Here is a 15,643-nt window from a genome sequence, read left to right on the forward strand (position 1 = left end):
GTCGGTCCATGACTTGGCCAGCTACAGTGTGTGGGTTTTGATAACCTGGTGGCGGCGACCCAAAGTGCCACATACTCTGGTCAGAGTGACAGTCCATCCAACTGGATGAATATGTATTAGTTTCCTATTTAATTTTACTTTGAACCTCCATACCCCAAAAGGGTAGTAGGTTAGATTGTTAGTCAGTGGAATACTTTCCGAAGTGTCGCTTGATATTTCTATCGGCATTTCGGGGCTACTAGGAGCATACATCAGTTGGCTTCCGTAAGCCAAATATGGATCTATTTGACCAATCGGTTACATTGGGTTCATCGGATTCGTCAGAATTGTTGGATCAGTTGGATTGTTCAGATTCATTGAATTGTTCAGTTTGCTCAGATCAGTCGGATTTGAATTCACCGGATCAGTCGGATATATCGATGCAGTTGGTTGCTTAGGACCAAAATTAGTACTAGCCTTATCAGATGGCTCAGACTCAGGTGCAAGTTTCGATCACCTCTCTACCCGGTGCCTTTGCCCGTAGTAGTTCGTGTACGGCATCTGCACAGATATATACTTAGGGATAGGTAGACTACCAATCATAGCTTATCCCTACTTATCAGATAAATGGTTAAAGCTTAGATACTAATTATGTTAATACCTACTTCGCTAAAACCGACGGCTCTGATACCAACCTGTCACACCCCGGTCCAGGGCCTAGGTGCGACTACCCAGGTTGGTACATGTTTTGTAAATATATCAGATTAGCGGGTTTTGTAATAGGTATGCATAAGTACCTATATGGTATTTCTTGAGTAATCAGCAGACTTTAAGTCTGTTTCAGTTCGACAGACTCGAGGTGTGATCAGCAGACTTGAAGTCTGATTCAGTTCAGCAGACTCGAGGTCTGATTAGCAGACTCTTAGGTCTGACCTAACCTTAGTAAAGTTATAGTCGTTTTATGAAAATATATACTTTGTATTTACATATGACGTTTGGTATGGCATGCTTTGGCCTAATAGAGTCTATCGCGTTGGCAAACTTCTCCAGGTAAGTAAACGGGTCCCGCGGTTGATTGGGATGTGCACGAATTACTTACCTTAGGCAAGAAGAGTCTGCTAATGATATCCCCCTTCTAGTTACTACATGCCCGTCAAAATATAGTTTTGATAACATTGCTTCATGTAGAAGTAACATTATTATATTCAATAAATCATTAGTTGGAAAATTGGTTAAGTTTAACGACTATACCCTTGAGTAGGTTCTAGGTAAATATGTAATAAAGTAACTATAGCATAATTCCTACCTTAATCGGCTACTCGGGAATAAGAACTAAGAAAATCGGCAGCTCGTCGGTTAGTGCTTCGCTTATCAGGACAACAGGTCGTTAGCAGCGTCTTGGCACCTCGTTTCTTCACGAAAACAAGCCCTCGAAATCTCGGAACACCTTGGCACGATTCCCTAGGTTAACTATGTGAGAATGAGAGTGAAATGGGATGGTTTGGCCTTGAACCCGTAGCTACCCTTTTATAGCCGAGTTTTGCAACCCATCGCGTAGCGCGATGGTCCTTCCAGTGGCCATCGCGTAGCGCGACGCGGCAATTTATCACATCATGCCACGTGTTGACACGTGGATTAGATTTTCTTAACATGGTCATCGCGTAGCGTGATGGACCATTTGGGTTGACCGTCGCGTAGCGCGGCGCCCCCTTTTCTTGATTTGCGTAATACTCTGTCGCGTAGCGCGATGGTATTAATCACAGACCATTGCGTAGCACGATGTATCTCAAGATTCAAAATTTTCATTTTAATCCTTCTAACTTTCAGAATTTACATTTTTAGCCCAAAATTAGATGGGGTATTTTCACGGTGTTACAGGTTCGCTTCACTCGGTTGTATATCCCAACATATTTTTGGAATTCTTGGTTTATGACATTTCAATGGGCTTGAACCGCTTCTTTACCCCGGTATTAAACCGGTTTGCCCGTTATCTGGAGCCAAACGTCAAATATTTTATTCCAAAATATTCCAGAGGCTTGAAAGTTTGCTAAAATTAAAATTATTTTCACAATTAATTTTAAATAAATACTAAATAAAGTTAAATAAATACTTAATATTAATAACTTACAAACTTCGAGATCCTCCGAAATGGCGATCCAAGCTCGTATGAGAGCAAGTTCCTGCTCAACCTGCTCCGTTCACGCTAAGTACTTGTGTGGCGCCGCTGGCTCCCCCGGCTCTTCTTTTTGTGTTTACGACCCGCCTTTCTGGTTGAACCGGAGGCTCGCGCTGATTGGCTCACCAGCATCGTCTCCTGCTCCGGCTCTGGTTGGGTAGACCTGAACACTGCCATGGGGTTTTGGGGGTTGGGCAAGTTGGTGTACATGCTTAAGTTCGGGTCAGGAAAAGGAAATGGATAGTTTAGGTTCGGTTGGTTTCCGGTGTTCGGGAAGTTGGTAATTTGTTCGTTTTGCTGAGTAGGGTGTTGGCCGAAACTGAGTAATTGATAGTTTAGGTTCGGTTGGTTTTGCGGAGCATGACATTGCCCGAAATGGGGGAATGGATGGTTCGGGATGTTTCTAGGATTCATTTTAGTTGGTATTTTGGAGAAGAGATGTGATATTTTTGTATGAACGATTGAAAATGTTGCAGATGAAGTATCTATTTTTTTTGGAGAAGAAGAGGGTATATGTATGTGCGTGTGCGTGTGCGTGTGTGTGCATATATATTGTTTTATATTTTTTAGTTTTAACCGTTCAACGGTCATAAGGATTAAAATAATAATATTTTTCAAAATCAACGGCGACAAATAGATGTCGTCCTCCCCCATTGTTGCCCCACTTATCGTCTCCGGGGTGGGGGTAGGGTGTGACACCCGGTAAATTCCCAATCCCTTAAACTAAGTAATCAACCTAATAATTAGGTGATTGTAAATATGGTGCGCGCCATGTCAGTCAGCGCGTGCATTTGTTATGTGCGCCCTGCGCGAGCGCGCCATGTCAGTCAGCGCGTGCATTTGTTATGTGCGCCCTGCGCGAGCGCGCCATGTTAGTCAGCGTGAGCATATGTTATATGCGCCATGCGTGAATGTTTTGGCTTTATGTTATGTTGTCTATGGGTTGACCATCCCGCATGATGCTAAGGCGGGTGCATCCTACATCGTTTATGCGCGTGCGGAAGGGAACTAACCTCCCCGCATGGCGGGAACATTGAGAGCTAGTTTGTCTGAAGCTCCAAGATGGAATTGACTTCAACATGACTGATCACTATGTTGAAATACCAAGACCACCTGGAGAATCTACAAATGAAACTCAATATCCCCAACTGCGAGAAGGTTACGCACCTACCCGCAGCAAAGAAATGTCCTACACGCAGAAAGCTATGCGCACAAAGTGATGCGCACAGAACACTTAGTCTATTCTCCAGACATAAGGAGATTACTCCCGCCCAAAAGGAAACAGTAGCGTGTTTCAGAGATTTTCCACTTTTTACTGTACACTGATAAAAGTACCTGAAAAAGCACACTGTAACATGAAAAGTCAACTGTCAGCCACCCTATTCTCACCAACCCCAGACCTGCATGTCCTGTCCAAATCAAATCAAGATCTTTTGTTCACTCCTCCACTTTTAAGTAAACAATAAACAATAATAATTTCCATACTTTATCATCATTACACCTAGATATGAAAAGATTTCAATCCCCTAAAGCAAGGGATTGTGTTCCCTTGAGTTTGCCTATAAATTTGTAACCTAAATTATCACCCAAAACACACTTCAAAGAACTGCAAACTTGCACTAATCATCTCCCGAGCATCCGTTATTTTCGATTCCGTTCCAGTTACTAGGTAAGCCGAGGTTATAAACTTGAGATCTACCTTCCAAACCTCATATTCTCCTATTTCTTGATCTTAATATATATACTTCTTGTTATTTAATCGTATTCTAGACCTTCGATTCCGAGGCCAACACCAAGAAAACCCGAATCTCGATTAATCCCTTAACAAGAACCACAGGTGAGTCTCACAGCCCCTATTTTCACTGTTTTCACTATTTTTAAACTGTTTTCGGGGCGAGGGACACGTACTTAAATAATGTTTTATCATGGTATACTTACAAGCTATGCAAGCGATTATGTGTTTAAGTTACGTTTCATGATGAGTAATGCAAACGGTTATCTAAGGTTTTCGATGTATGTGCGCTAGAACTCGAGTAAGTGATCACTTTACCATTGGAACTCTAAGGGTAGGGACTGCTGGTTTGATCCACCCACTCGTAGGGGTCGCACCTCTTTGCATGGACGAGTGCCTAGTATGGTCATGGGGCAGTACTATGGGATTGAACCCGCTCGTAGGGGTCGCGCCTCTTTGCATGGACGAGCGCCTTGTTTTCCGGCACAACGTCCGCGCGTAACCCGCGGGACGGAATTATTATTTTAGCTCGTAGTGGCAGCGCCACTTTGCATGGACGAGCACATGTTCCTGAAACGTTCGCGCGTAACCCGCGGGACGGTATTACTTATTTTAGCTCGTAGTGGCAGCGCCACTTTGCATAGACGAGCACAGTTCCCAGAAATGTTCGCGCGTAACCCGCGGAACGATTTTATCAGAATATGTTGATATAACTATGTTTTACCAAGCATGTGTTTTAATAATGCTATCAGAATTATGTTTCAGAATGATTTGTATCAAGATTATGATGCAATACGATTTATCAAGTTACTAAAACTTGTGAACTCACTCAGTTTATACTGATTCAAATGTTTTTACGTGTCTTTCAGGAGATAACTAGGTAGCGCATGGAGTCACACTTAGAGCACCTCACGCTGAACATCTAAACTAGCTTTTTGGAAGATTTTAGTTCTATCCCTTCGATGCGCGTGGTTGTTCCCGCCGCGCATGGGGATATGGCGTGGAAATCTTCAACAATTTTTATACTTGGATGTTTTTATGTAATTTTTAAACAATGTAATGTATTTGTATTAAACCTTTCATGCGCAATGAAAATCTTACTTTGAATGTTTGCAATGGCCCGTGCTTAAGTATCAATTCCCACTCGCGCGCGCCCGGCTGTTTCCGCCACTCAGGGCCGGGTGTGACAGATTGGTATCAGAGCACTGGTTATAGCGAACTAGGAAAAGAAGTTTTAACCTAGACTATAACCGTTGGGGAATCGCATGAAATATTTTTCAAAGAAAATATTTTCAAAAGAAACTATACACACACTTAGGAACACGGGTCACACTGTCTAGTAAATAATGATAACATTATGTGCTCAGAGTACATGCGCTAAGTCTGATATTTTCATTCTTTTAAAGCGAGAATGCCTCCAACTAAAGCCAAAGGAATTACCATGACACCCGAGGAACTCGCGGAAATAATCGCGCAGGCGATTGCGACGCATGAGGCCAGCAAGGCCGAATCAAGTCAGGGTCGTCAGAATGAGACCCCAGAACCCGAATCAGGAGCCTTGGACAAAGGATGCTCCTATAAGACATTCATGGCCTGTAAGCCTTGGCCATTCAAGGGAACCGAAGGGGCCATTGGGCTCTACAACTGGATTGACAAGATGGAGACAGTTCTCTCCATTAGCGGATGTAGTGAGAACCAGAAGGTCCTTTACGCGACCTGCATGTTCCAAGAGGCAGCTTCGTCTTGGTGGAAGCTTCAAACGAAAACATTGGGGCGAGAAGTTGCTCTCCACAAGACCTGGGAGGTCACGGGTTCAATATTAACTTGTTGCCAATAGACTTGGGAAGTTTTGACATTGTGGTAGGTATGGATTGGTTAGTTGAGAACCGCGCGGAAGTTATTTGCCATGAGAAGCAGGTTCGGATCCCACTATTGAACGGAGAAACCTTGGTAATTCAAGGGGAAAGAAGGGGAGTTGCGACGAAACTGATTTCGTGCCTAAAGGCGCGAAAGTGCCTAAGGAAAGGGTGCTACGCCTTCCTGGCGCATGTCGTAGAAAAGAAAGGAGATGAGCGAAGAATTGAAGACTTACCAGTAGTGCGCGAATTTCCAGAAGTTTTTCCTGAAGATTTGCCCGGATTACCGCCGCCGCGACAAGTCGAGTTTCGTATTGATTTAGTCCCAGGAGCTGCGCCAGTAGCTCGAGCGCCTTATCGACTAGCTCCATCTGAGATGCAAGAGCTATCCAATCAGTTACAGGAACTATTGGATAAGGGTTTCATACGCCCAAGCTTTTCACCCTGGGGAGCTCCAGTACTGTTTGTTAAGAAGAAGGATGGTTCGTTCAGAATGTGTATTGACTACAGGGAGCTGAACAAGCTGACAGTCAAGAATCGGTACCCCTTACCGAGGATTGACGACTTATTTGACCAGTTGCAGGGATCCAGTTATTATTCGAAGATAGATCTGCGGTCAGGATACCACCAACTTAGGGTCCATGAGGAAGATGTGCCGAAAACAGCCTTCCGAACTAGATACGGCCATTATGAGTTCTTAGTAATGCCTTTCGGGCTAACTAATGCGCCGGCTGTGTTCATGGATCTGATGAACCGCGTGTGCAAACCATACTTGGACAAGTTTGTGATTGTGTTTATAGATGATATTCTGATTTACTCACGGACCAAGGCCGAGCATGAGCAACACCTGAGATTGATTTTGGAATTGTTGAGGAAAGAAAAGTTGTATGCGAAGTTTTCCAAGTGCGAGTTTTGGCTTAGAGAAGTTCACTTTCTCGGTCACGTTGTAAACGAGAAAGGAATTCACGTTGATCCTTCCAAAGTCAAGGCCATCGAAAACTGGGAAGCGCCAAAAACCCCAACTGAGGTGAGGCAATTCCTAGGACTAGCTGGCTACTATCGACGCTTCATTGAGAACTTCTCCAAAATAGCTCTACCTCTGACCGCGCTAACTCAGAAAGACAAGAAGTTTGTTTGGGGCGAAAATCAGGAAACAGCATTTCAAATGTTGAAACAGAAGTTATGTAGTGCGCCAATTTTGTCTTTGCCCGAGGGGATGGATGACATTGTTGTTTACTGCGACGCTTCACATCAGGGACTTGGATGTGTCCTTATGCAGCGAGACAAAGTCATAGCGTATGCCTCACGCCAACTCAAGACCAATGAAAAGAACTACACAACGCATGATTTAGAACTTGGAGCGGTTGTCTTCGCGCTAAAGATTTGGCGCCATTACCTCTATGGTACAAAGTGCATAATCTTTACGGATCACAAGAGCCTTCAGCATATATTTGATCAAAAGGATTTAAACATGAGGCAACGAAGATGGGTGGAGTTGTTGAACGATTATGATTGCGAGATTAAGTACCACCCTGGAAAGGCGAATGTGGTAGCAGACGCGCTAAGTAGGAAGGAGCGAATAAAAACGCTACGAGTCAAGGCTCTAAGGTTAACCATTCACGCAGATCTCTCTACCCGCATCCGAGACGCTCAGCAAGAAGCCTTGAAACCAGAGTTTGTTAAAAACGAATGCCTTGGGGGTATGGTTAAGAATTTGGAACTTAAAGAGAACGGCAATCTATATTTCGCTAACCGCATATGGGTCCCTCTCAAGGGAGGATTGCGCGAGCAGGTATTGAACGAAGCTCACAAGACGCGGTATTCCGTACATCCTGGCGCAGACAAGATGTACCAAGATGTTAAAACGCTGTATTGGTGGCCCAATCTTAAAGGCGCCATCGCGACGTATGTCAGTAAGTGCCTGACGTGTTCGAAGGTAAAGGCTGAATACCAGAAACCATCAGGGTTGCTTCAACAGCCAGAAATTCCCATGTGGAAGTGGGAACAAATCTCTATGGACTTCATCACCAAACTGCCAAGGACACCTGGGGGTTATGACACAATATGGGTTATTGTGGATCGGCTAACTAAGTCAGCGCACTTCCTGCCGATCAAGGAAACCGATAAGATGGAAAAGTTAGCCCGACTGTATATTCGAGAAGTAGTTTCAAAACATGGAGTCCCAGTGTCCATCATTTCTGATAGAGATAGTCGGTTCACGTCAAGGTTTTGGAGATCGTTACACGGGGCTTTAGGTACTCGTCTTGACATGAGTACGGCATATCATCCTCAAACGGATGGGCAAAGCGAGCGAACAATCCAGACATTGGAAGATATGCTACGCGCGTGCGCAATCGATTTCGAAGGTAGCTGGGATACTCATCTCCCATTGGTTGAATTTTCTTACAACAACAGTTATCACACAAGCATTAAGGCTGCGCCGTTCGAAGCTTTGTATGGGCGCAAGTGTAGATCCCCACTGTGCTGGGCTGAAGTAGGTGACAAGCAAATGACTGGTCCAGAATTGATCCAAGAAACAACAGACAAGATTTTTCAGATAAGGGATCGCCTTAAGACAGCGCGCGACAGACAGAAGAGCTACGCAGATGTGCGAAGGAAACCATTGGAGTTTCAAGTAGGGGATAAAGTACTTTTGAAAGTCTCTCCATGGAAAGGAGTCCCCCGTTTCGGCAAGCGAGGAAAGTTGAATCCGCGCTTCATTGGACCATTCGAGATCCTGGAAAGGATCGGTCCGGTTGCTTATAAACTCCGTTTACCCGCCGAACTCAGTGGAGTTCATGATACGTTTCATGTGTCCAACCTCAAAAAGTGCTTATCTGACGAAACGTTGATTTTGCCGTTGGAAGAGATTCACATCGACAAACAGCTGCACTTCGTAGAAGAACCTATAGCAGTAACCGATTGGAAAGAACAAAAGTTACGCAGGAGCAAAATCAAGTTAGTAAAGGTTCAATGGAACTCGAGGCGTGGGCCTGAATTCACTTGGGAAAGAGAAGACCAAATACGCAAGAAATACCCACACCTCTTTCAGAGCATGGCTTCTGCCAGCAACGTCTCCTAAATTTCGGGACGAAATTCGTTTAACGAGGGGAGAATGTGACACCCGGTAAATTCCCAATCCCTTAAACTAAGTAATCAACCTAATAATTAGGTGATTGTAAATATGGTGCGCGCCATGTCAGTCAGCGCGTGCATTTGTTATGTGCGCCCTGCGCGAGCGCGCCATGTCAGTCAGCGCGTGCATTTGTTATGTGCGCCCTGCGCGAGCGCGCCATGTTAGTCAGCGTGAGCATATGTTATATGCGCCATGCGTGAATGTTTTGGCTTTATGTTATGTTGTCTATGGGTTGACCATCCCGCATGATGCTAAGGCGGGTGCATCCTACATCGTTTATGCGCGTGCGGAAGGGAACTAACCTCCCCGCATGGCGGGAACATTGAGAGCTAGTTTGTCTGAAGCTCCAAGATGGAATTGACTTCAACATGACTGATCACTATGTTGAAATACCAAGACCACCTGGAGAATCTACAAATGAAACTCAATATCCCCAACTGCGAGAAGGTTACGCACCTACCCGCAGCAAAGAAATGTCCTACACGCAGAAAGCTATGCGCACAAAGTGATGCGCACAGAACACTTAGTCTATTCTCCAGACATAAGGAGATTACTCCCGCCCAAAAGGAAACAGTAGCGTGTTTCAGAGATTTTCCACTTTTTACTGTACACTGATAAAAGTACCTGAAAAAGCACACTGTAACATGAAAAGTCAACTGTCAGCCACCCTATTCTCACCAACCCCAGACCTGCATGTCCTGTCCAAATCAAATCAAGATCTTTTGTTCACTCCTCCACTTTTAAGTAAACAATAAACAATAATAATTTCCATACTTTATCATCATTACACCTAGATATGAAAAGATTTCAATCCCCTAAAGCAAGGGATTGTGTTCCCTTGAGTTTGCCTATAAATTTGTAACCTAAATTATCACCCAAAACACACTTCAAAGAACTGCAAACTTGCACTAATCATCTCCCGAGCATCCGTTATTTTCGATTCCGTTCCAGTTACTAGGTAAGCCGAGGTTATAAACTTGAGATCTACCTTCCAAACCTCATATTCTCCTATTTCTTGATCTTAATATATATACTTCTTGTTATTTAATCGTATTCTAGACCTTCGATTCCGAGGCCAACACCAAGAAAACCCGAATCTCGATTAATCCCTTAACAAGAACCACAGGTGAGTCTCACAGCCCCTATTTTCACTGTTTTCACTATTTTTAAACTGTTTTCGGGGCGAGGGACACGTACTTAAATAATGTTTTATCATGGTATACTTACAAGCTATGCAAGCGATTATGTGTTTAAGTTACGTTTCATGATGAGTAATGCAAACGGTTATCTAAGGTTTTCGATGTATGTGCGCTAGAACTCGAGTAAGTGATCACTTTACCATTGGAACTCTAAGGGTAGGGACTGCTGGTTTGATCCACCCACTCGTAGGGGTCGCACCTCTTTGCATGGACGAGTGCCTAGTATGGTCATGGGGCAGTACTATGGGATTGAACCCGCTCGTAGGGGTCGCGCCTCTTTGCATGGACGAGCGCCTTGTTTTCCGGCACAACGTCCGCGCGTAACCCGCGGGACGGAATTATTATTTTAGCTCGTAGTGGCAGCGCCACTTTGCATGGACGAGCACATGTTCCTGAAACGTTCGCGCGTAACCCGCGGGACGGTATTACTTATTTTAGCTCGTAGTGGCAGCGCCACTTTGCATAGACGAGCACAGTTCCCAGAAATGTTCGCGCGTAACCCGCGGAACGATTTTATCAGAATATGTTGATATAACTATGTTTTACCAAGCATGTGTTTTAATAATGCTATCAGAATTATGTTTCAGAATGATTTGTATCAAGATTATGATGCAATACGATTTATCAAGTTACTAAAACTTGTGAACTCACTCAGTTTATACTGATTCAAATGTTTTTACGTGTCTTTCAGGAGATAACTAGGTAGCGCATGGAGTCACACTTAGAGCACCTCACGCTAAACATCTAAACTAGCTTTTTGGAAGATTTTAGTTCTATCCCTTCGATGCGCGTGGTTGTTCCCGCCGCGCATGGGGATATGGCGTGGAAATCTTCAACAATTTTTATACTTGGATGTTTTTATGTAATTTTTAAACAATGTAATGTATTTGTATTAAACCTTTCATGCGCAATGAAAATCTTACTTTGAATGTTTGCAATGGCCCGTGCTTAAGTATCAATTCCCACTCGCGCGCGCCCGGCTGTTTCCGCCACTCAGGGCCGGGTGTGACATAGGGGGTGGGTTGTTCTCGCCCTCGTCGCACTACACCTGGTCTAAGGCCATAGAGTATACTCTAAATGCCCATGGATTATACTTTTCACGGGCTAAAAAGAACAATATGTATTAATTATGTATTAACTTCCCGATACCTCTAAATATCGAATTGGATCCTAAATTGACGGGTTAGTGTGAGCTTATCCATGCGGTTATGCACTCTTTGAATAGGAATTACTAATTGATTTGCTATTAATTATGGATTAAACCATTTTTTTTTGGGTGAGATGGAGTAACAAAGAGAAAAATGAGTGTATGGTGTTTATTTAAAGTTAAGAACGGTTAGAGTATACCCCATGGCGGGAAAATTTCCCCCCTAAAAGTTGGTTCTTATGAATTAACTGATTTGAATTCAAAGTTTACCTCAAATTATCTGATAATTCATGAAACGAAAAACACACAAAAAAAAAACAAAAAAATTATGTATGCAATCAAATAGGAGGATAAAATCAAGTTGAAGGTCGCATAAAATCAAGTACATGATCTTTTTCTATTTATACTAAATAACCAATACTCAATCGGCATCTACAAATTAACATTAACTTGCACAAAATCAAGAAGATTCGACTTAGGGTTCGTTTACACATAAATGATAACTGAGCAAACACCTAGATAAGATATAACTATATAAGGATTAAGGAGATTGAAGGAACGAACCAAATAACACACTTGATAAGATAAGAGGAATAAAAAAGCAAGCGAATCTTTATTGCCCTGAAACGACCAATATGAGCCAAAAAAGACCTAGTTTGAATTGGTTGCTATCAATACTAAATAACCAATCATAAATAGTTCTCTTATAAACTTTGTTGAAGACGAAGTTGTAGTAAAAAACGAGTATTTTTCTATCATAAGCTAGCAATAACGAGAACCGGTACTATATGTTATTAAAACTGGATTTGGTATTCATTTTTATGTTTTATATGAACATAGTACACGGCTTTATTTTTTGGGGTTATGTCATATTCCATTACACACCACGCGCGCAAAATGTTTGAAAAACGCCCATACGCGATGGTATTAAGGGCATTGTTGCATTGAGAAACACGCATATATATACTGCTCCAACTAATTCATCATCACAAAATTATATTTTATTATTTCACTTAAAAGGAAAGTAGATAACTAAAGCATAAAGCAGAAACATTATTAAATCAGTAATAATGCTAAATTACGATATCAATATTAGGTTTTATTTCAACTTAATGTTAACGACTTGTTTTGCACGTTTAAAAGTGTTAGGATCAGTAATATGTAGTTAGCTTGTTTTATGTTTTAAGTATTTTTATGTTTACGACTTAATTAGACAAGATAATTGACTATGTTATTTACTTTCCTTTATGTTTATGTCGATGTTTATCACTTTATCTAAATCATCCAATATTCTGGAAATATGCAAGGTGCTTGTAGTATATGTATGTACTAAATGCTGGAAAAACGATTTTTTTTAAACAAGAGAAAACTAGTGGGTAAACTAAATAGCTTATAAGAGAGATTTTTTTTGGTAGGTGATCCATAACGGATCTCGAAAATTGCAGTATTGTCAGCACCTGGTGATTCCGTCGTCATTTGAAATAACAGATACCCGACAAAAGATGTACACCATATCACAAATGCATTTGCTGACAAGTGTACTATTCAAGATATGCATTTCAAATTTTCAAAGAACGGATCTCACGCAAAACCTCTATGTCACCAAGGGATATATCTAACAACACCATAACAACTTTTAAGATCTGCCATTTTAAACAACTTTTGAGATCCACCATTTCAAATGACAGACCACTAATAAACACTCACCTAGATTTTCCCTACAAACCATTTACTCACCTAGATTTTTCCTATTATGAAAAAAAAAATCTAGAAAAAACTATAAAAAAGGTCACACAATATTAGCGGCAGCAATCGTATTAGCGGTGGCAGTAGGAGCATCGACTTGTTTACAAACTGAATTGGAATCAAACGAGCGAGCGATTTGAAAAATATATAATATATAAGTAACTCTGAAAAAGTAACATATTATTATTATTATTATTATTATTCCACCGGAAAACAAGCTTACCATGAGAAGGAAAGTAGATATAGGTAAAGCAAAATAAGTAATGCCAATTAAGAAGAAGTTTCTTTCTTTCTTTCTTGATGTTTCTTCATGTAACAGAGTTCTCTTGTGTGGAGCAAAGAATTGATTACTCTAGATTGAAAGCCCCTGACCCGCCTTCTTCTGTGCTTCTTCTTTGGCTTTGGAAACAACGACATGAATGTTTTTTTCTGTTTTGTCTTTGCTTTTTTTACCTGCATGTTAGTTGGAAGCTCTAGGTGATGGTGGTTGGTAGCGGCGGTGTTCTCTTATGTTTTATTGCTGTTCCATCAGACCCAAAGTGGCGGAGGTGGGCGTGGAAAACTGGAAACCCTAATTGCAAAAACCCTAGACATGCTTCTATAAATTATGTATTTCCAATAATAAATGAGGAAGGTTTGCTGAAAGTTTTTTATGGAGTTTATGAAAAAGATCTAATCATTTTGGATCTCTTAATTTATAATGATGGTGTTTGTTTCTTTTTGCAGGTTATGGTTTTATATGGTGTGGAACATGATGATCTAAAATGACTTTTTATGTATCAAAGACAATTGGAGATGCTGGTAAGGTTTGGTTTTGTTTTGTTTTTTTGTTTTTTTTTTTTTATACTCAAAACAAGTCAATAAAAATTTGAAATTTAGCTGACAACTCCATGGCAAGTTAATCAAGGCCATGTTGAAAGATGTGGTTTTGTATGTTTTTCTGCACTGTTTTTGTCTCTATGTTTTGACTTAAGTTTGGCTAATGATTTATATGTTTAGCAGGTTTTACAGGGTGCCCAAAATGATGGCCTCAAACTCGGATTACAATAGGTTGGCAAGTTTGCTGGATTTTTAAACAAAGGGGACGTTGTATTTGCTACTGAATTATTAGGTTATGTGGTTTTACAAGCTTCAAGTATAACGGTTATGCATAGCGTGTATGTATTTGATAATAAGTTAATTACAAATGAGTTGGTATTTTTACTGAATTAGAAAATCCGTATTACAAGCTTCTAACAATGAACGAATTAACTTAACGGCTGCGCCACATTAATTGTTGTAGCTTATGTTGCTAGAACTAAGGTATAGAGTTTTTTGTTTTGCTATGGTATTTGTATACAAGTTTTAGGTGAGAAAATTATTACTAGCTTATTTAAGATAAGTAATATTGGTACACATTGGATCTTTTAAACAGAGCTACAAGTCCCGATCTCTGTGCTTTCGAGTTTTTTCCCCAACTTTACAGCACCCGCCGCGGTTGCGGCGGGTGTAAACACTAGTTATAATTATAATCCATATGTAAAACGATTTAGTATATGAACTATATATCATTTATTTATATGACTTTTTTTATAGTATAAAGGGTTTTAATATAAGAAGATCGATATTTAGTTTTCAATATTTTCTTCCATAACTCAGGCCAAAATGCTTCAAAAATAGATTGCCTAGGCTTATGATGAACCTTTGTTGACGTTTGTTTGGATTTAGGATTTATTTGCGTTATGGTTTAGTAAAAGGTTTACTTATATTAAATTGATGCGTATGGATATTTAGGATTGTTTGATTAATTGTTATTATTCCATAGTTGCCTTGATTATTGTTTGTTATTATGATAGGCTGCTATTAGGTCAATTACTTTGTGTTTTTTATTATTTTGTGATTGATTTCGAATATGCTCATAGGAATAATACTATTTAATCAAATAAACCTAAGTGTGCTGCTAACCTAAATAGCTGTAAGGTGCTAGGTTATCGATAGATCTTTATTATTTGATCTTGCTAGAATTAGTTCTTCGTAAGGAGTCCGTCTAGGTTTGATTTTTTAATTATTGTCTATTGAATCAACTCGATATATTAAACTGCCTTTGATTTCCGCGTTGTAAGGTAGGATTTCGTATAAAGGAACTAAATTGTAAACAATTGGGTGACCGTAATCGAACTTGATTTTTAATACTGGTGTGCGTTAAAGCTTGTTAGAAATCCATAGGTTTTCTCTTGAGAAGAGTCAGGGGTCCTATTTGGTTTTTCTTTTAAGTGTCTATTTTACGATCCCAGTCTATAACTAAATATTTTCCCGAGTCAATTCATTACCGAAATTTAGGGGAGTCTAGCCTAGGTAGTTTTCTCATCATCATCATCTTATTTTCATAACAAACTTTGTTTTCGTTTAATTTACTTGTTTTCTTAATTAGTTTTAATTGTAGTATTAATTTAGTATTTTAAATAAAAACCCCCTTAAACAAATATAAATAATAAGTCGTGTTTTGTAGTCGAGTCTAATTAGCTAGTAAACGTAATTTAAAGAGTCTCGTGGGTTCGATATCCGGACTTACTTAGCTGTACTAGAGTCGACCGGTTCACTTGCCGGTTAGTAGTTTAGTTAAGTTTAAGAGTCTAGAATTTATTACTTGGTGTCTAGATTAGCGTGTTTTTATATAACTACTTTTAGCACAT

Source organism: Bidens hawaiensis, unplaced genomic scaffold (genome assembly GCF_021521415.1).
Source record: "Bidens hawaiensis isolate Kalapana, Puna unplaced genomic scaffold, B.hawaiensis_p1.1 tig00004774_1, whole genome shotgun sequence".
NCBI lineage: Eukaryota > Viridiplantae > Streptophyta > Magnoliopsida > Asterales > Asteraceae > Bidens > Bidens hawaiensis.